The sequence below is a fragment of the Triturus cristatus genome, chromosome 8 (genome assembly GCF_964204655.1).
Source record: "Triturus cristatus chromosome 8, aTriCri1.1, whole genome shotgun sequence".
Taxonomy (NCBI): domain Eukaryota; kingdom Metazoa; phylum Chordata; class Amphibia; order Caudata; family Salamandridae; genus Triturus; species Triturus cristatus.
The window spans coordinates 173,749,627-173,772,487 of record NC_140591.1 but is presented as its reverse complement, the minus strand read 5'-3'; positions in this window follow the sequence as shown (position 1 = coordinate 173,772,487).

Genomic DNA, 22,861 nt, shown 5'->3' with positions numbered 1-22,861 from the left:
TTATACTGCCCATACCCATCCTCAGTACCTCATCAGTCCACAGCAATAAGCCACCCATTACTAACTGAACAGGCATGAAATAACTGAACAGATCTGCCACGTGCCACTGGCCAACAAGGAACTTTAATTTAGCCCACCACCGAAGGTCCCAAGAAGCTACATACTACAACCGCTTCTTGACATCTCACAATAACAATCAGATGGGTGATCATATTACCAAAAGTCCATCTCACTATTTCTCCCTCTAGCCTATGACTGTTCAGGACCATAAACTTTCAACAACATTTTTCAGAATGGACAACTGAGTGCAGTAACCAGCTAATTGGTCTATGATCATAACAAATACCATAAAGGGACCTGCAAGCTGTTCAAAGCTGCTAGATTACAGAAAACCATGAACTGTGTGCCTCCTTCTCACACTTCTTCACCCGTCACACTACTTAATGCTGCATTCCATAACACGATAGCCTCACTTCGGGGGTGATCATTCACAACACAGAAGCACTTACCACATAGGATTAAAGTGAAGACAACACATTTCCAACCACACCGCCTACACGGTGTAGAGTGCTACCTATGTAGGCAAGTGCGTCAGCGACTCACATAGGGGTAGTAAGTGCTATACAAATGTTGCAATATAATACAATTGACCACAGGCAAAAAGGTTTGCTGCAGACCTCTGGTGTGATATGCACCTTATGAGGGCTAATGTAAACAGAACCAATTCAGCCTTTCATCTTTTCCAGGATGAAAATGTCAATACTCATGTATTCACTTAGAAATTACACTAAGCCTTTCATCCTTCTGTGGTTGAAGAAATTGTGTAGTACCTGTTTTGCACCCTTTATAAAGGGAAAAAACAAAGTATAAAATAAAACATAATTACTACTATGTTTTCCCACCAAGCAACACCATTACCCAAAAGGATCTAATTCACAATCACAGCCTACAAATAATTAATCGGTGTCTATTTTTTATTTATTTTATCAGTTTTCTAGAGTGCTGTATATACAAGAGCCCCAAGGTCAAAATATATGAATTAAATAAAGGGACTACAACAATGAGGTGTATCATTCAACCTACAAGTGATATCTAGGGACATAACAACCAAAGCATTGGTTAAAACTAGAGCAATCAGAGCACAGGTTAAAATAAGATACTAGAGCCTCCAATATACAATCAAAATGTAAAAGGGGAAGGAAAAGAAGAATTTTGAGCTCCTACTCGAAGGTTACCTGGTAGGAGGTGGTGCGAAGATCTGGAGGAAGCGAGTATGCGGCGTGGCCTCAAAACGATTGCTTCATCTACCATTTGTATTTTAATCTAGGAGGTTCAAGAAGAAGGGATTAGGCATTTCTAGATCAACATTGGCAATCATACATTTTCAGTTTCTTAGTTAGGTACGAGGGAGTAAATGTATGAAAAAGTTTGTCACTGAAGCAGGCCATTTTGTATGGTGCTCAAGCTTCTAATGGAAGCAATTGAAGTGAAGTTAAGAACATGGTAATGTGGTAGAATTTCATGCAACCATAGACTAAATGAGCTGCTGCATTTAGCACTGCTCTAAGGTGGACTAGATGGGCCAAGGGAAAGCCAGTGATAAGAGAATATCCATAGTCCATCTTAAAAAGTACAAGCGCCTGGACTACCAAACCCTCATCAGAAACTAATTACCTGATGCCCCAAAATAGTTTGAGTCGATAGTGTGTGCTGTCAGCCATTGCGAAAATTTGTTTTTATAAGTTAAGTTTGTTCTTTAGGAAGAAACTCAAGGATTTAATACTATCCATAATGGCTCAATTGATAAAAGAGCAGAATTCAATCTAGGACTGAATGGATAGGTTGGGCTTTTTGGATGCGATTAATATAAACACATTTTTCAGGGGTTAAGTTTGAGGTGACAACCTGATATCCAAGTTTGGTAATTTTTGATAAGTCTGGAAAGCTCCATAATGTCATTCGGGGAAACAATTTTCATACAGTTTGGGTGCCCTCTGCACAATAATAGTGTAGAGTATCAACAGAATACCAGATATTATGAGAATGAACCTAAAAGGTTCGAGATAGATTTTAAAAAGAGTTGATAGGATAGAACCTTGAGGGATAAAATTATTGTAGTAATGCCTTGCTGGATGAAGCATTATTGATTTTCACTGCTTTGTATTGATTCGACAGGTAGGATGATAACCATTTCAGTACTACGCCTTCTATGCTCATTTTGTATTTGAGGATATGATCGGGGAGATGTGGTTCACTCTCTCGAAGCGGGAGCTGAAAGATCTTGGAGCACAGGTAAGCAGGAATGGAATGTGTCCAAGAAGCTGAAAGCAACGTCAGTGATCTGCAGAAGATCAGCCTCCACACTATAACTCTGCCTAAAACCATACTGAAAGTTGTCCAAGAAATTGTTTGACTGGATATGATGAGGAAGTTGAGAGGGAGCACAGCATTTAGGCTTCCCTAGGAAAGGAAGACATAAAACAGGGCGATAGTTATTGAGGTCACTGGGGTCCACTGAAAGTTTCCTCGTACAAGGCAAGATCTGGTCAGTTTTCAAGCAGCCAGGGAATGCACCTTGCATAAACATTTAGTTCACTAGGTTGGTCCGGTGTGGTAACAAGTATTTGGCATGGTCTTTGCAAATGTTACTCGGTACTGCGAGTGTGAAATGTTTTGACAGTTTAACATTGATAATGATTTTGAGAAGATCATGCTCCAAGATGGCTGCAAAATGAGACCAGGGTGACAGGGTTTTCATGATAAGATTATCCTCAGCCAGGTGGTTAGGGATTGGAGGGGTGTGGTATACATTTGACATTTTCAGTAAAGAATTTTTCATTTGTAATTGATGACTCTGCTGGGGTTGACCTTGGTGAGGTTGATAGCCTATTTGACTAGGTCAAATATATGTCTTTGACAATTTTTGGCAGGGTCCAAGAAAGATCTGATATGTGAGGATCTAGACCTGAAAATGTGTTTTTTTTTTATAGGTGCTTCTAGTGGATCTGGGGTGAGCAATAGTGCCAAGAGATGGGGATTGTCTCTAACTGTTCCCAAGTCTCCTAAAACATTGTCTTTCCTCGTACGGTCTTTTGTGAACCGAGAAGAAGAGAATTTAATTTCGTCTTCTGGCTGCAGAGATTTCTTGCTGGCGTCTAATAGGAGGGATGATCATCAGAACCTCGCAAGCAAGTGTATTGATCACTATTTTTGTTGTGTCCCAAAACCAAAAGGAATTTTGTTTTGCTAACCAAAAGTTTTGCAGGTGGCAAGGGCAGCGGTGGAAGGGAGCTAGGGTAGACGTGATCTGAAGACAGCCTGATCAGTCAACTAGGATGGGGCCATCAGTAGATATAAGAAGATTGTTTGGCAAGGATTAGATTGAGCATGGACCCATTGGAGTAAGTAGGTTTATGACAGTATTGTCATGAAGAAAGGTAGGAAGCAGGTTGACAGAAATGTCATTGCAGCTCCTCCCCAATGCACATCGAAGTTGCCAAGGAAGATGCCATTCTCTGAAACAATCATTTGGTTTGTGAAGCAATCCATGCATTCATCCAGAGAGCGATATTCTCGTCTGGGGAATGGTAAATAACATTCAGTCTGATTGTCAAAGCCTTATGAGAAGAGATTTCAAACAACAGGGATTTGAAAAAATTAAATTTGTCAGTGGGTAGGCATCTTCACTTGATTCATATCATATAGATAGAACCCGTTATTCCTCACACTTCCACACTGAATAATGACACTTTCCAGTTTCTCACCTTTATGAATTTCTTCACTATTTTTTTCTCACCATGTCTGCTAAGAGGCTTCGCCATCCATTACCTCCTCATCTCCTTCCTAATACCATTCCTTACTAAATTGAGTAATTAGGCTCTGCCCATTTCGCATGTCACCACTGTTTCCAAGCTTTCTTCCTTTTCTTTACTGCTCATCTCTTATCTACTGCTTTAAAAGGCTCTCACCTCAACATCATATTTCCAAATCTGATCTGTGTTTGAGTTCTGAAGCCCAATTGTTTAGCTGCTTGCTCTGAGATTCTTCATGTTTCCTTTCATACCAATTTTTTTACCCCTCATTGACCCCAGTATTTTACTCAAACATCTTTTGACATATCTGTGTCCTGCTTATTTTAACAAGACCCTCTTTTGCTTCGTTCGTCATCTAATTTCAATCCAATTTCCCAATTTGTCTTCAACCAATTCTCGCTAAGCTCCTTGAACGGTCCCTCTTTAATCAACTCTCAATACTTTCACCAGAACTCCATTATATTTCTTCCTCTATCTGGATTTCACCCCACTCACTCTACTAAATTGCACTTCCCGCCATGGCAAGCTATACTCCCTACTTATTCCTTTCATTGGATCTTTCTACTGAAATCATACCAGAAGATAATGAACATTCAACCATCAGACACAATGCTAAAAAAAGATATGGCCCTGCCATCGGTTTGATTCATGGGCTATATACCAAACTTAGATATGATTTCAGAACATGGCCTTTATATGCGACAAGTAAGAAAGAAGCAAGGTGAAGGCTGCTGGAACAATACTCAAACTAAGTCAAGTCAAACCATTTTGAGATCACCAAGAGACACACTAATCTGTAAGAAGTTGAATTCTAGATATGTGCTAGGATGCAAGAGTTGGGGAAGTGCTCAGAATAGGGAACAAACATGAAATATCTCAACAGCTGAGCCTTGATTGTGGAATTCAACTTAGAAGCCCACTTGGAAGAAATCGACACATGAAATACTAATAAAACAAACACTAAAATATTTTGCTAGACGATAATGAAGCAAGAGGGGACAGGTGGTATTTTGAAGACCACATCTGGGGAGTCTATATGATTACAGCTCGCCATTCTAGTTTATGGCTATGGGATTTCACTCTTAAAGATATGGGATTTTATTAACCAAAATAAATATGGAAGCAAAGTAGACACATTGTCTAAATTGAATATTATGGGAAACTCTGTAATTCTAGGACAGAAAACTGAAAGTCTGGTAAAAAATTATCTGTGGATGTGTACACCTTTATCATTACAGCTTATCGTAAATTCAAGCATATTGTAGTTGCTTTATAAAAAGGATCTCACTGGAGCCTAAGCACCATGATACTATATCCTACTGAGCACACAATTGGAAGGTTACTCTTCATTTTCCCCCAGTCCAATGACAAGTGTAGGTATGTCTCCCAGTCGCATCAAAGCCAGCTCAGTTTAACCTCTTTATCTCAATGCAGTTAAAATCATATCACACTGGCCTTCTTTAATTATATCTGTGTAACTGGTGGCCAAAATCATGATAAGTGTCAAAAACTGTGACCAAAATGTCAAACTTGGGGCCTGATTCACAAAGATAGCCTACACAGTTGAGTAATTTACACTCCACAAAAATAATTTTAAATTAATGGAATATATTTCCATGTATTAAGGATTTATTTCAAATGGTGCTATACCATTTGCTTTATTTTGTTGTACATTTAAAATGAATATAGTCTATAAATTGACACTACTATTTAACATAAAAATATTTGTAATACTTATTTTCGAGTTAATTAAACTTTTTTATTTTTACCTAGGTAATACTTATTTTCAAATTAAATAAACTTTTTTATTTTTCCATAGAATTTACCATGTGGAGATCTCCACCCTGACTGTGAAGTCTCCCTACGGTAAACTATAGGGAAATTTAAGAAACTTATTTAACATGAAAATAAATATAAAAAATATGTTGTGTTGACTACGAATGTAAATTCATATTATATATTTATGTTAAATGTAGAGCAAACTAAAAAATGATATAGCACTATTAATAAATCTTAAATTAATTGAAATATATTAAATTAAATTAAAACTATTTGTTTGAAGATTAAATTAAAAAAATTTTTTTACTCCCTATTGTTTCATTAATTTAACAATATTTCCTATGAGGTTTGGTTTTTATGCCCTACCTCCATTATTTTCTAAGAGAGAGAGTTGCAGTACCCAATATCGGCCATGTGTGGTCCTGGACTTACTACTGTTTCTTTTAGTAGTACCTTGCACTCACATTTTGTGAATAACCAAAAGTAGTACATTGACTCAAAAGTGTATGTTACTTTTGTGAATCATGCCCTTGATGTTCAGCCAAAAGGCAATCTAGCAGTCATATGTACAGTTGCCGAGCCAAATGCCATAGGAAAGGATTCAAAAGTTAGGTGGCTGGCATTGAAGGGACATAATACTTTAAACAATTTTACCTACAAAAAGAAAAACACACAAGGAGGAAATGTATTTGCAAAAGGGTAAATGCTACGCCATCTGGAAAGCTTTTTGTTCTTTTCATAAACTCAAATGAAACTTGGTACTTCCCCAATGACAGGGAAGAGGTGTAAAGCGTAGAAGGAGTGTTGAAAAACTACATATCTAAGGTATTAGGATGTTAACACTGCAGTTACAGCAGTATCAGTACAAAGCCCGTCCCAGAATAACAAAAAACACCTATTTACTCAGGTCAATTGAAGTTGTGAAGGCCCAGTATACATTAAGTAAATTCTATGCACTTTGGACTTCCATCTTGATTATTCAATTGCCTGCAAATGAAGTTTAATGCACCTTAAAATATAGTAGTACCTTTGTCAAGCAGTCCTATTAATCGGTCTTGCTCCTGGTATCTTCATCTGCCTCCTCCAGGCCATCCAAATTTCCTAGTTGGCAAGAGCCACAACTTCCATTGTGCTTTGTGTCTGCTGCTGTCCTTAAAGATTCCATTCAGGTGTTGAATATAACATAACGTGTCGCCTACCAGCCCCATCTGGCACATGCAATACCTTCATATCACGGTTAATGGGGAGGATGAGACTCATGCTTCTTAGTCTCATCAACCCACAAGAACTATGTGACCTACCGTGTCCGTCACATTGATAATGCTTTTGAGATTCACTTTTGAATGAGTCTTTTTGTAGGATACACTGCTCACATGCCTGGATGACAAATGCGGCCTGGCTCACATCTACCGTTATAAAAATGAGTTCTAGCACATGAGTGCATCTACCGTGATGCTATTCGCAACTTTTGTGGTGAATTACAGCTACTGCTAACAGAAGATGTTCACCAGCCTTACTTTGAAACTTCACCCATAAAAGGACATTTGAACACTTTACCATTGTTAGCACTTCTCTTTCCTATTACTCCGCACTTTCAGAAGGGATCATGCAGGCTGGCTAATGCACAGGCCATTATCCGCTCCCTTAGAAGTACTTGTTTCCACTTCAAAATATATGGAGACGTGTCAAAATGAGTTCAGTTGTGTATCCCAAAGATGTACAGTTTTAACAACATTCCCATACTGCAGTGTAAGACCAATATCTACACTTGTGGATGTCTGTCCTGGAAGTGTAAATCTGGTTCTGAAGGCAGCAACATTTCAACAATGTGTGGTAGAGATGTGTTTCTGGATGGTGAAAGCAGAAAGACCTTGCTCATTAGAGGGAGTGATGATGTTTGGGCCCTTCCATTTAGCTTCCCAAAACGGGGTTTCGACCCCACCATTTCAAATACTGTCAACAAAGTTTTCCTCAAACCCAAGTGAACAGAATTGTCTTTCTTCATGCTTCTTTCACACTAAGGTCCTACAACAGATTATACCTACTTCACCTAGGAATGTCTCAACAATTATTGACTGACTAAAGCAGTGCACTCAACAAGCTGCCAGCGCCTCACATAGTAGTTAAAAGAACTATACAAATGCTACAGTAGAATACAATACTTCCTGAAGAGCCACTGTTTTGTATGGCATCTGACATTCATGGGATTTACTGTACTTTTAAAACAAAGTCAGGTACTTTACCAACCTCACACTCTTCATCCCAGGCCCTATGTGCCTTTTTCTGTTGGTACATGGTCTTTTTATAGTCTGGTGTTACAGCCCAGCTGTCGTTAGACTATTATGCAAGAATCACCTGGAGAGGGGCTTTGGCTCCGCACACACATGTTGGGAGCCAGGAGTACATGTTTGGATTAGGCAGAAGTTGTGTGCTTCCACTAAAAAGTACCTGGTCTCCATATATCTGTGGTCATTTTGGTTATTTGTCTAGCTGCCTGATCTTGAACTTTCAGGGGAATGCACATGACATTGTAATACTATTAAAGTGTCTTAGATAACTAGATAATTTATGTTGCTTTTCTCTGGCAGCAGCACAGATGGGAGGAGGGCAGTCATTAATCAACATGGTTTTTTTAGGTCTGGCTTGAGAGTGCAACTGTAACCAGACCTTTTAACCTACATCAATATTATTCTACAGTTCTTTACTTCCACAAAAATACATATTCATTCCCATGCTATTTATTTGTAATGCTTCACATTACCATACAGCATTCCTTTAAAGCCAGACCTAGAGGCGTTGCCAATGCTTGTTGGAACAGGTTACCACTTTCTTTGGGACTGCAATATAATCTGTTGTCTTTCAGGAAGAAACTGATGTGCTGGCTTTTTGTGTGGACTTTTTGAGTTTGTAGGGTGGTTAGTCAACTCCCATTTCCTCATGCACCACTGAACAGCCAGGCGTCAGAGACCTTTACAAAGCACCCGCAAACACGCAAATTGCACACAAAACACGTAAAACTTCCATTCGCCTCTCAGGTATTTCAAAAGGATTCATTTACACTGTTTGTTTTCTTTTTGATATTTAATCTCCACTTATGATATTGTCTTACAGTTGAGTATACTATCTATTCAAAGCTTCCTGAGTAACAAGATCAAATTCAAGACTTCATCGTAACGCAATAGTGATTAAATGCTTTTCGCGTTTCGATACATACAGCGCTCATTTAAAAGAAATCAGTGGGCGTAACTGATTAACTACAGAACCAATGCCTTAATTGCCTTTCATGACAATTTTTGTAACATGGAAGCGACAATTAACCTAACAACCATATTATGGTATACTAGTACTTTTGGACAAGTCTTGATTATGCACAATCGCAGTAGATTTCCCCTCACTGTGCGTAATTGCCAGACATTTTTAACCAGTGAAAAATAAGTACAGGGGCCCAGGGTATGTCTTAGGAGCCGACCACTGGTGCTGCTGAATACTAATGCTGACTATTCTTCAGTCCATCTCGTGCCTCTTTCCCCCATGCTCCTACACTCCCGGTCTCCTAAACCCACTCCTGCAGGTTCTTTTACCACTGTTTAATATCTTTGTCTTCTGTCTTCCTTCTACCCTTTCTTCCTTTCTTTTGGCGTGGGTCAAAGTTTGATGATGAAAAGTAAATCCAGGGGCCCTATTATGCAGACGGCGCACTTGCCCTGTTATTATTATTATTATTATTATTAACGAATTTTGTACCGCGCACGGTTACCCAGAGGCATCCCAGCGCTTATAGAGAATCAGAGCAAGCTGCCTGTGTGAAGCAGAACAGATTTAGAATTATTCTGGAAATAGATAAGTTTTCAAATGTTTCCTGAACCTGAGCAGGTTTGGTTCAGAGCGTAGTGAGAGTGGGAGGGAGTTCCAGGCGTGTGCAGTATGGATGGAAAAGCTCCTGCCACCTGAACGGGCTCTCCTAATTCTCTTTATCTGAAGGAGGTGTTTATTATCGGAGCGTAAGGCTCTGGTGGGCTTATAGGGCCGAATCATGTCCTTCAGAATAGCAGGTCCTTTCCCCTGAATGCTCTTGTGAGCAATACAGAGGGCTTTGAAGGTCACTCTCTCTTTGACCGGGAGCCAATGGAGTGCCTTTAGAGCGGGCCTGGCTGATTGCCTGGCCGGAACGTTCCGCAGCAGCCTGGCTGCCGCGTTCTGCACTTGTTGCAGGATTTTGAACGTTGATTCCGGTGCTCCGAGAAAGAGTGCATTACTGTAGTCCAGGCGTGAGATGATTAGACCTTGGACTAACAGCTTCCGGGAGAGTTCCGGTAAGAGGGGGAGAACCTTACGGGCCGAGCGGAGCAGTCCATAACACACGCCAGCGATCTTCTTGGCGTGTGTCCTAAAGGACAGATCAGGCTCCAGCCAGACCCCCAGGCTCTTAATTTCCTTCTTTGGGTCAGGCGGAGTGCCCATACAGTTGGGCCAGCTGCTCGGCGAGAGGGCGAAGTTTGAGTGGCCCAAGATCATCAGCTCAGTTTTTGAGCCGTTCAATTTGAGCGATGACCTGGTCATCCAGTCAAACACCTCTCTTAAGCATGAATGGAGCGTTTCAGGCTGCTTCTCCAGCTGTGTCAGACCCAGGCACTCCGTTAAAAAGGTGCACTGGGCACAGATAGGGACAGTGCGCCCTATTACAAAGAATGCACTACCCACAGGGCAGCTGCAAACTCTCACTGACCTGGGGGGAGCGCATTCAAGTGAAATACAGAGAGGCGGCCTCAAACCACTCTGTATTTCACAGGGCAGGCATCAATCTGCCTCCAATTTGAAGAGGGGAGAGAAACCCAAGGGGATATCCGGGGGTAAATGGGTTCCTCTTTTCCCCTCCACCTTTTTGTGGTGCACTTTCAGTGTGCCGCCCAAGGGCCTGTTGGCATCTAGCCCACATCCATAATAAAGCACGGGCACAGAGGCAAAATGATTCCCTCACTGAGGGGCAGTGGCTGCTCCTCGAGGGAGTGCTGTGGGGCAGTGGGGCGGGGCACGGTGGGGCATAGTAAACTCTGGCATACGGCCGAACATAGTTAAGTAAATAAATACATAAATAAATAAAATGAGTTGCATTGCGCACGCTGCATTGCCATTTGGCCTTGTAGCGCGCAGTGTAATTTGTTTTAATTATTTATTTATTTACTTAACTTCGTTCGCCCAGAGTTTACTAAACCCCACCCTGCCCCTCCCCCCCCCCCCCCCGCCCCTCAGCACTCCCTCGAGGAGCCGTCACTGACTCAGCTAATGATCTTCTACTGCACAGCGGCCAGCATTTAATTGGGGAGATGCAACAGGTCAGACATCTACACTAAATCACCCCATCGAGAAACACCAGAACAATGCTTAATAAACCTGCATGAAGGGATCTGCCGGAGCACAGCGCACCCACTGACGCCAGAGAACATGCTGCAGCTCTGCTAGTCTCCCTGACGTGGCCATTATTAGCAGGTGGTTCCCCATCAGTGATGACCACAATAAACCCCTGCTTGTGCCCCAGGGCAGTCCAGTTATATCAGGGGCAGCAACACTTGAGGCCTGTATGTGCTGGTGACCTGAGAAAAGCAGGGCAGCGCTTCCCCTGGGGTTGCCTCACTGACACAGGTTGGTTGTTTACATTAGAGGTGGGAGCAGTGGGGTCATGGACAATTACATTCACTCCAGCCTGTAGTCCGACTGTGATATCTCTGTGTGCACTCAAAGGGACCTTGGCATTGACCAGCACGTCACTAGTAAGGGTGGACGCAGTGCTCCGCTCCGCCCGCGGAGTGTGCGTAGTACTGCCCACTTCGCACTTCGCAAAGTAGGCGTAGCAGGGGCAGACTACGCACACCCCGTGGCGGAGCAGAGTAGCCCACCACCACCTCTCTCCCGCCCTCATTTTACAATTACTTAGAAACATTACATAAAGAAAATTACTTACCTGAGCTGCCGCGTCCCGGGGCTCCATCTTGCTGCTTCCTGGATAGCTTCTTCCTCACGAATGTGCATGCGCAGGCGCCCGCGTATGCGCATTTCTCCCGAGAAGAAAGAAGTGGGAGGACTGACCAAGAAAGACAATATGCAAATGACCTCATGACGTCAGGACGTAGCGTTATGAAATAAATAAAATAGTGCTATTTAAATCATTTGTGTAAATACTGGGACAGACTAACCCATCTGACAGTCTTCCAGTGTCTGCATTTATATACAGGGACAGAACAAATAAAAAAGCATGCCTCTCTTAAGTACCTGTGAAGAGAAGGCAAGCTGTGTGCCTTTATGTCCCTCTGTGGCATTTGCATTTAAATGTAAGGTTCCAGGCGGCCCCAGTCAGCACATGCAAACAAAAGGAGGCCGTGTGGCCCCTTAACTGCGGCCCAGCTCCCTCGCTGCCTGCACATGCTGGAATGGAAAGCAGTCAACGTGCAGGTGCTGCTGAATGTGTCCCGGTGTCTGAAAATTACACCGGGACAAGTTCAGCATATTTCTGTGGGGTCCAACTTCTTTGCAGGGGGGATGGCATCCACCCTGTGAAAAGAGTGGGGGGACGCTGTGTACCCCTGACTTGAGCCCTAACTCAATATTTTGTAAAATATCAATTTTTTAAGACCTTTAAACAGACAAGTATGTGCATGTCTGTTTTTGTCAGCACGTGCATGTACAAATCCCATGTGAATTCCGACAAACACCTCACCACTCACGACTTATAGAACCTGTACCTATTTACCACAGAATACATTTATTAGGGCGGTGTAACATCCCAAACACCCCCCCCCCCCCGAAGCTACGCTCCTGGGTACACTAGACAACAGACTGCCCACACCACCAGGAACAGCCACAATGTGGGCCAGTGGGGGCAGTAGCACCTGGCAATGCTGGGGGTACCTTCAGATCAGTAGAGGTGCTTGGCTGAACTGCCATCATGAAACACTTAGGGGCACAAACGGAATCACTCAAATGTGGGTGCGCTCATACTAACTCCATTGGTGTCCAGGGCACGTCCTACAATTCAAACACATTGCAAAGCTCGCTGGGACTCCCTATGCCATCCTATTGCCATCTTGTAAAGGTAGGGCACCCTGCATCTCCTCCTGCACTGAAAACCCTGGCCTCGCACGTCCAGCACTGTGCTCCTCATCCGTGTGAGCCCTCAGTGCTGGGCAGCTCAGGCTGAATTCCCACTGAATGGAGTGCTGTGACTCACACAGAGCTGCGGCTGCACACTCCTGCTCTGTTCTGTCCATTGCCAACTCATGGCAGTCACATAGCAGCACAGTGACTGCTTGGGGCTGCTCTCAGCAGTAACACCGATCATGGCCTAAGGATCCCATGACCGTCCCTAGGCCTGAATAGACTCCAGTGATGGCAGCAGTTTCCCAGCTCGCGCCTTTTCACTATCTTCATCATGCCTGTCAGGCATCAAATTCCCTGATCTTTCAGTCTCTCAAATCCCTCTTCCAATCTGTCATCATGTCTGCTATTTAATAAAGCGTGAGCCTCATTGGCAACTCATTGGTTTGCTTTCCGCAGCGACATTGTTTTAACCACAATTTATCTTAAAAGTGGTAAGAAATGCCTGAAATTTGGGCCATGTCACTTGAAGGCCCTACATGTGGAGGCGGGGAGACATCTTTCAGACACCATCATGGATGAGAAGAGAGACAGGCGCCACACTGATGGGAAATGTGCACGTGAGATGGATAGTGCCTTGATAGTTCCTGAATAGTGCATAGTGCATGGTCTGAAATACAGGCTAGCGACTATGCCATACCTTATCCTCATCTACAGTACACTGAGGAGGAGGAGGAGCGTGGTGTGATAGGAATGAATCAAGATCTGGGTGAGGGAGATTGACTGCGCTCTCTGAACCCATCACGGGTGGACTCTCTGTGTTAAGACATCATATAAGGTGGCCTGAGGGGTGATGGAGCTGGGTACCCCACGACCATAGCTTGTCTTTCTTCCAACAGCTCTATCTGTTCCCTAAGTGGCTTAAAAATGTGTTAGTATCTCAATAGCTTCCTTCCTGCTTCACATTGCTTTAGATCAGCCCCTTGTGCACTCACTGCCCAGAAGCTCTTCAGGACATGTGTGTTGCTGTAGAGACAGATGTTAATAACCTTCCAGCTGTGGGGAGAATGACTCAAGACAAAACTGAGAAACAGCCACCTACTGTTGCACAGCTGAACCTAGTGCACCTCAGGGCGAAACTGTTGCGAATACAGTTGAGCTCCCACACTTGCAGCCCGCAATCAGTACTGACTAATTCAGAAACCAATACCACACGGCAGCCATATTGTTTGCAGCCAGGTCCCATGCCTTCGCAAACATACAGAGACTTCACAAAGTAAGGACAAGAATGCGACTCGCCACCATCAATGTCCCCATGGTGCTCCCGCCACTGTATGCCCGTCCTGAATCCCTCTTTGTCTAAGGAATGGTCTATCCACAGACCTGAGTAAGGAGGTCTAGCAACTCGAATCCCCTCTCACCCTGAGTAAATTTCTTTTGTCTTAGTGAGATTAGTTTAAATATAAAAACAGCTGAGCCACTCAGCCTTAAGTTAGTATGCAGGTTCTCCGACACAGAACTGGGGAGCAGGAGGGGGGACACTTTTAGAGTTGTGTTTTTACCCAGAACATTACATTAATTGTGTTTTCACGTCTGACACAGCTTCTAAATTGACATATTTACCAGCATACCTCAGTCCAGTATTCCGAATTCACTAACACCAATACCATGTTATAGGCAAATAGTGCATAAACCATGTTGGTGTTTTTTTTACATCTATCGCAGTCTCACTCCTATTTTCCCTGCACATAGGTCTACCACTCCCATTGCAGGGGTATCCACCATCATGGCTCCTTCACAGAAGAGCTGTGTAAAGTGCAAGGGAAGCGAGGCTGGCATAGAACTACAGATGGAGCAGGTGTCCTGGCTATGCAACATCTCGAGGGCATTAAGGACAGGTCTATGGGCCATATGTATAAAAGGCAATTTTGCGATCGCAAATGCTGAAATTTGCAGAATTTCGGTGTTTGCGATCGCAAATCAGCAGTGTCCAATGTATGACACAAAACACCCCTCGCAAAATAAGGAATCGCAAATTTTGCGATTCCCAATTTTGCGCTTGCATTTAAGGAATCGCAAATTGCAATGTAAAGTACAATAAAAGTGCGATTTGGCCGTAAGGAATCGCAATTTACCACCAACTTCAAGTTGGTGGTAATTTGCGATTCCTTTGAAAAATGCACTTTTCAAAGTGCCATGTGACTCACATACATGCCCTTAGGGCATGTATGTGTGCCACATGTGCACACATGCACATTTCAGGGGTGCAACAGGGTGTCGTTTGACACCCTGGCACCCTTGAAATTGAATTATCAATTGGCGATTCTCTAATTGCGAATCGCAAATTGAGAATGCCTTCCCATTCATTCCTATGGGCCTCTAGGAATGGGGAGGTATTCCTTAAATGCGAATCGCAATTTGCGATTCCCAATTAAAGAATATGTAGGATTCGCAAACATTTTTGCAAATCCTACATACATAGCCTTTTGCAATTTTCAAATAGCGATTCGCAAAAAAATCGCTATTTGAGAATCGCAAATGGACATTTTCATACATATGGCCCTATGTCAGGAAAACAACATCCATCTTATCCCTCTCTGCTCCACCCTCCAACCATCCAGCAGTCTCCGCCCCCACTGATATCATGAACAGCGACTGGCGGTGGGAGGAAGTGTAAACATGGTAGATGGATGCTTGGATGCTCTGCCTGTTAGAATTATTATTTGTTATGTTTGTTTTATTGAGTGATTTGAGTGCACGATTTGTTACCACAGTAATGGATGTATTTTTGTGAATGGCCCTTTCACAAGGATAACTCCGTCCATTGATAACACCTATATAAGCAGCATTTTCACCCACATCTTGTTTATGTTGCTCCACTTAGTGTTTTCTCCCCTTCTTGGCCAGTGGCAGAGCTCATAGTGGGATCAGAAGGGCAGAACCTCCCCCCCCCCCCCCAAACTCACTTATTGTTGTAGTTGAACCTCATGTCAGGTCAATGTAGTTAAAAGCGCAATTCACACAGATCAAACAGGGTGACTGCACCTTTCCAAATGAATTATTTGCCTTTCAAATGGTTCGAATGTAACATGCTTAACACTTTATCCTGCTGGCCTAGTGGCATCGAGTGGGGTTAAATCCAGGGGAACAGAAGGGGCAGGCAGAGGTTTGGGGGGGGGGGCAGATTTATTGACTCTCAGTGCAGTAACCGAAGTTGAGTGCTGTGTTGCATGAAAGGGAGATGGCAGAACTGCAGCAAATAGATCGACTGAGAATGGCGATGTTTTCCTCGGCACACTGAGGCTGTCATGCGCACCTTTGCAGTGTAGTGAAAACTTTTAAAATTTCCTCCACGGTTACACCTGCCTTGAGGAGGTATAACTGCTTGGTACAAATCCCTGCCTACAAATGTCTGTAGATAGAGATTTGCGTCAAAACCCATGGGTGGTTGCTTAGGAACGCCCGGTACCTCTAATGGTACACCCCTTGATGAAAAGTAGCTCTATTTTGTGATACTTTAAGCCACTTTCCAACTCAATTTACGAAGAAAGAGATGGCATTAACTTGTGCCCCCTGAGGAATCTTTGCACCCTCCGGTATCTTCTGTCTCCACCACTCTTCCTGACGCACAGCAATTCATTCTTGCATTTCTTTGAAGTATGGCAGTCTTTAGTTAGCATTCACTTTAACACTTTTTGATACTGGTGTTGTCCTCTTTTTAATTTGTTTTCTTCTCTCTCCTGGATTCACGTATGTTTAATGTATTCTGCTTTTACTTGAGCCCGTTATGATACTTTTTCCTTTTTTCCCTTTTTCTTAGCAGTGATGACCTGTTTAAAGTAAGTGGGGTCTGTCTTTGATCTAATAGTATATGTTCTACACACAAGAAACTAGTGGACTTCACTCTACAGAATCGGCATAAAATTATTAATTCTAAAGCACACACTATAAAACAACAATTCTTGCGCAAAGAGAGGCAACTCTTTCTGTTATTTTCCTGTGTTCTAATCATTGCTTAATTTGTGAAAATAGTGCTTAATTTGTGAAAATAGGGGCAGATTTACAATTCCTGGCGCATCCCTGCAAATCAGCAGGGATGCACCAGGAAACTTGTGACACGCATCACAATGTTTGCGCCATTACGGATGCGCCGCATTTACAATGTGGCGCATCATGGCGCAAGGAAATGCTGATGCGTGTCGCATCTGCTGTCCTAACTTTGGCGCAGTGCTGGAGTTGTGTCGCGGGCGTGACGCAACTCCAGCACTGTGCCAACCCTGCCTATCTTGCACATGGTGTGTTACACCTTATGCCTGCTTCAAGCAGGTGCAAGGTTTTGACGCAGCAGGGTCGGAAAAGTGCCTGAGTGTAATCTTGTAGATTTCACTCAAGCACTTTTCCGAGGCGTTCCTGCACCGGAACGCCCCCCCTCTGCGTCGGAACGCCCACATGAAACCTGACACAGGTTTCATGTGCCGCAGGGCTTTACGACATGACGCATCTCCCTGGATGCATCACGTTGTAAATCCACCGCAGCATGGCGCTAACTTTACGCTGCCGCTGCGTCACAGAAATGACGCAACGGCGGCGCAAAAGTGGCGCACGGGGCTTGTAAATCTGCCCCATAGTGCTTAATTTGTTCAGAAGCCCCCCATGCCGTTGCGATGGAAGGTGGGGGTGGAAACACCGAGTCTGTTTAGTCCTGACTCCACTCCATGCCTCTTTAATCTACCACAGAACACTCCCTGCCTCTTTATCTCATTCTCACAGGTTTCATTTCATCCCTGATTTCTCCAGTTCTCACAGTTTTTCTGGACGTTTTTCCTCCTTCTTTCCCTCTTTTGTGTATTTCCCTCTGTTCCTTTGGATCAAAGTGTGTTGAGGAAAAGTAAGTGCTGGTCCCCAAAAACGAGTGGCGGTGGGCCCCACGTGAAACCACCGGCTCAAATGAAGCACTGGTTATAATTAGGTTTTGAATGTGGGATTTCTGAAGATACAAATTTACAGTTAAGGACATGTTTGTAGGCATTCCAGGGTGGTTCTGACTAAAACAATAGACGAACAGGACAAACCTTAAAGTTTGCGGGTATTCACAAACCACTTGGGGATGGCTTTCCACCCTGGAAACAAGCAGATTTACTACTCTCATGGGCAGGGCTGTGTCTCTAGGCTAGGAATGGGAAGGAACACTTGATGACTTGATTTCTCCATGGGTACAATAATTTTCTCTGTAGAGAAAAAAAAAAGATAACTATGGAAATGCACATTTGTGCCAGCTTTCCACCTGGAAACGGTGCAGGCATACATTTTACACAAGTGAACAATCCTGGGAATCCAAGAGTGCAAAAGATTTTGCAAGAGAGCTTTTCGGATTCTTTGCTAATCCCTTCAAAGTTAGAAATGTGCTCCAACTATAGCAGTGCTGGCAATCTAAGGCTTTGTGATTCAGGTGACGTGCTCAAAGGAATGTAAGCAAGATAGAAAAAGGAAATCTTAGAAGCTAGTAATGTTCTGGAAACATGATACCTATAATCTCAATCTAAACCTTTAATGGAGGGATCCTCAACAAGACTAACAAGGTTGTTATATGCAACATAGAAATTATGAGGTGGGGAGAAATAACGGGGATTCCAAGTTTTGGGTGAACAACACGAGGGGATCATAATTATCAGGCCAATTTCCACATGGTTTCCTGTTAGAAATGGGGTCTCTAGTTGGTAGTAGTTTGCCCCTTGTCCAATTAGGGACCACCATCTTAGTCAGAGTAAGTCAGATACACACCCAAAATTAACCTATGCTCACCCTCTGGTAGCTTGGCGCAGAACAGTCAGGCTTAACTTAAGAGGCAATGTGTAAAGTATTTGTGTAACACATAAATTACAGTAACTCAATGACAAAAACACAAAAAGAGTCCATACAGGTTTAGAAAAATAGATTAAAACAAGACCAAAACGTCAATAATCCAACCAGTTGAAGTCGAGAGATTAATTTTTAAAGAATAAATGCAAAACAGTGCTAAGAAGTCATTAGTGCTAAAGGTTACTTGAGGTTGCGCTAGACCGGGGAAAATAAATCTGAACAGGCAAGCCAACCGTGATGGAGCATGGGTCGGATACAGTTCCAAACAGGTCCTGCTGATGTTTTACCTTCTCAAGTTGAGCGAGGTACCTCGTTCGCGGAGAAGACGGGTGCCGGGAGTACGATGAGTGTCACTGGCAGAGGTCCCCAGAGAGCGAAAAACGCTGGGCATCGCGGGCAGACACACTGTGGGCTCGCATTCACAAGCGGCGATGCTGCAGTGCGAAGAAACGATCTTGGGCCCGCTCACGCTGATCCTTCGTGCAGCCGGCACAGTTTCAGAGCAAACTGGACTGTTCACGAAGAGCCCAAAAGCTTCATTTAAATTGCTTTGGTGCAAGAAAACCCACTTCTGAGGCCCTAGGACTGGAGGGGCATCTCAGACAAGGGCAGGGCTCACAGTTGGCAGAGTCCAGCAGCCCCAGAAGATGGAGGCAGTCTTTTATATCTCTGCGATTTCTAGGAACAGGAGGCAAGTCAGCAAACTCTTGAAGCCACTCTGGGTTCAAGTGGATGGGTCTAGTCCTTATCCTCAGCAGGGCAAGATCAGCAAGCAGCAGGGCAGCTCAGCAAAGCTGAGAAGCAGTTCCTTGGTAGCAGTCACAGCAAAGTGGCAATCCTTACAGCTCATCAGTCTTCACTCCAGCAGAGTTCTTACCCAAGTCCAGTAATGTACTGATTTGATAGGGCCAGAGCCCTGGTACTTATACCCAAAAGTGGCTTTGATGTAAGAGGTGACTTCAAAAGAGTTCTCTGCAGGGCACAATGATCCCTTTCTACCCAGTCCTGGCTCCAGACTACCAGTAGGGGATAAATCCGCTCTTTGTGTAAGGGCAGAACACAACATATTCAGATGTAAGTGTAAGCCACCTCTCCCCTTCCTGCCCAGGAAGGCTATCCGTATGCATATGAATGCAGATCTATCCCCTGCCACACCCAGCCCTTCCTGTTTTGTGGCTGTCGAGAGAGAATGCACAAAGTGTAGCTGTCACCCAGCCCAGACGTGTATTGGAGACAGGCACACAGAGCAAAGTTAAGAGCACAGAGATATCCACTTTCTAAAAGTGGAATTTCTAATATGGTAATATCAAATCCAACTTTACCTTTAAAGAGGATTTATCACTACCATGCCAAAGATATTAAACATGAAGTAGCTACTCTTTTCCAATCAACAATTATAGCTTTAAAAGATATTTTAAGGAATCTCCAATGCTAGCCTATGGAAGGAGTAGGCCTCACAGAAGTGAAAAACAAATGTACGTGTTTGTCACTGCCAGGACATGTAAAACTTAAAAGTGCATGTCTTGCCTTTTAATTACACAGCACCCTGCACTTAGGGTCATTCAGGGCTTACCTTAGGGGTGCCTTATGTGTAATAAAAGGGGGGTTTAAGGCTGTGCAAGTGGTTTTAAATGCCAAGTCGAAGTGGCAGTAAACCGTACACACAGGCCCTGCAATGGCAGGCCTGAGACAGGCTTGAAAGGCTACTTGTGTGGGTGGCACAACCAGTGCTGCAGGGCCACTAATAGCATGCACATTACAGGCCCTGGGTATATGGTATACCACTTTACAAGTGATTTACAGGTAAACTTAATATGCCAATCAGGCATACACCAATGTGAACATGTTTAGGGGAGAAGCACATGCACTTTAGCACTGGTTAGCAGTGGTAAAGTGCTCAGAGCCCTAAAGCCTACAAAAAGAAAGTGATAAAAATAGAAGGAGGAAGGCAAAAAGTATGGAGTAACCCTGCAGAAAGGGCCATTTCCAACATGACCCCCCACCAGCCTAATGCCAGGGTAGCCTAATCAATACGTTGATGCACTTCCCTGCTTAGGGTGACAGAACATGGACATTGGCCCACTAATGTAGGGGTACTTGCCAGTGCTATGCCTCTCTGAACCCAGTTGGATACCTCTGTTTGTCCTCCCAGGGGCCACTAAGCTAACCAATAGATAATCCTTCACCTTACCTGGAGACCCCATCTGTGCAGCACCTAATATTAACTTGCTCGCAGGTGCATCCCAGTAGGCAGACAGTACCACCATGGCCAACAAAGTGATGTTGCCCAGTCCACCCCTTGGGTGTGACTTCCGTCCCCAACCCAACGAAAACTCTGTCCACAGGGGCAGCAACCAACAGATGTTACTGACAGCTGTCAGTGTCAATAGCCAGGCCCAGGGCCATCCAGGGGTCTCTGTCCTTTGTGGTGTCTCAGATTGTGGGGCTGTAGCCCCAGGTGCATTGCATCCTTTCTCCACTACACCTCCCACCACTTCAGGAGTGCTATCCTGCAACTGGTCCTCCAACCCAGTGTCTGTACCCTTGGGCTGTGCTGGAGCCAAGGGTGAATCCTTCCCCCCCCTGCCCCTGCAGCTGGGGGTCTGTACCCTCCTTTTGGGAGTGATACCCAGAAAAAAAAGTCACTATCAGGGCACCTGCAACAGTTGCCCCTCCCGGTTCTCCTGTCACTGGGGGAAATTCATTTCCCAGAATGCAGTAAATGGGCATTTGGGGACTAACTATGACCCTTCTATGGGTCACTTCCCCACCCCATTCTAGGGACACCCGGGCCATAGGGCAGAAAAAGTACTGCACATGGGCTGGAGTCACCATAATCACCTAACCGGTGTACTGCCCTGGGGAGACTAACTCTTCCACAATCATGGTCCTGCTAGTCCCAGTAGCCCTCAGAGAAGTGCTTGGGACCCCATTAACTCCCACCTGGTGAAAGTGATGACTCTCTCCCTCAGGGATCACCAACTCACCCTCTGAGTCTATCTCACAGCTGAGGGAGATCATGGCATGTTCAATGACCTGCCTCTGGCAACTACCTTCCCCTAGGGCCACATGGGCCACCCCTGTAGAATTCACACCAGTGGGTGGTTTCTTTGGAATGACAGAGTCCCTCTGTTTGTGTCCTAACTGGGAACAAACAAAGCAGTGGGGTGGGAAGTGGGGCATGGGCACCCTTTCCTTCCCCCTTACCCTGGGACTTGTCTGTGTCTCTCTCGACCTCTTTCCTTGGGGGGAACCTGAACCACTGTTCTTGGGGACCCTCGTGGGTACCTTCTTGGACACTTTGGTGCTGACTCAGATGTCCACCTCCTCAGTAAGCTTCCTGGAGTCAATCAGCATACTATCCATCAGGTGTTGGCGCAGCTCTGGAAACAGTTCTCAAGAATGTGCTGCTTCGAAAATAAGTTGTACAACCCTTCAAAATCTTGAACCATGCTACCCCTCACCCAGTCCTCCAGTGCCTTACTAGCATAGTCCAGAAAATTCACTGATGTCTGTGTAGTGAGTTTGTGACTAGCCCTGAACCACTGCCTGTACTTTTCAGGTGTCAAACCAAACTTTCGGAGTTAAATGGCCTTCATGGCAGTGTATTTGGTCTGGTCCCTTACTTCTAGTGTAATGAGCGTGTCCTTCCCCACAGTGGGAATGTACCACCATAGACTACCCCCCAGAGGTCCTCTGGGAACCTGTGCACTCTCAGAGCCACTTCATAGGCTGCCAGCCATTTATCCACGTCATCCCTCACATTGATGCTGGGCCCCACATCCTTGGGTATATGTACTTTGGACTCGCATTAAGATCCTGTAGGTATGCTACCGCCATTACTGCTGTTGCTTGGCCCCACTTGTAGGGCTCTTAGTTTCAGCTCTCTCAGACTGAGCTCATGGGTCATCCTCCTTTCCTCCATGGCCAGCCTTTTCTCCCCCAGAGCCTGCTCCTTCTCTAATTTGGCAAGCTCCATTTACATTTTCTTTCCTACCTCCTCCCTGTCGGCTCTTCTGTTGATAGGCACTTTGAGGAGACATTGCTCCCTGCTCTGGTAACCCTCGCTGATCCTTGCAAGTTGTTGGCCCCGTCCACTGGCAGTTCCAAAGCCATTTTCCAACTCTAGGCTCGGGTCAACCTCATCCTCAGGGATCTCCTGCTCCTTCTCCTCTAGGATGTCATCCTTTGCTTTCCTGGGTCTCGGCCCAGACCCCCAAAGCTTTCTGTAGCTGCACCTACCTGGTGAAGCCCCTCATAGAAAATTGAAAGTCCTTGCAGCAATCTTCCAGCTGTTGTACAGCGTAGCATTTTAACTGGGC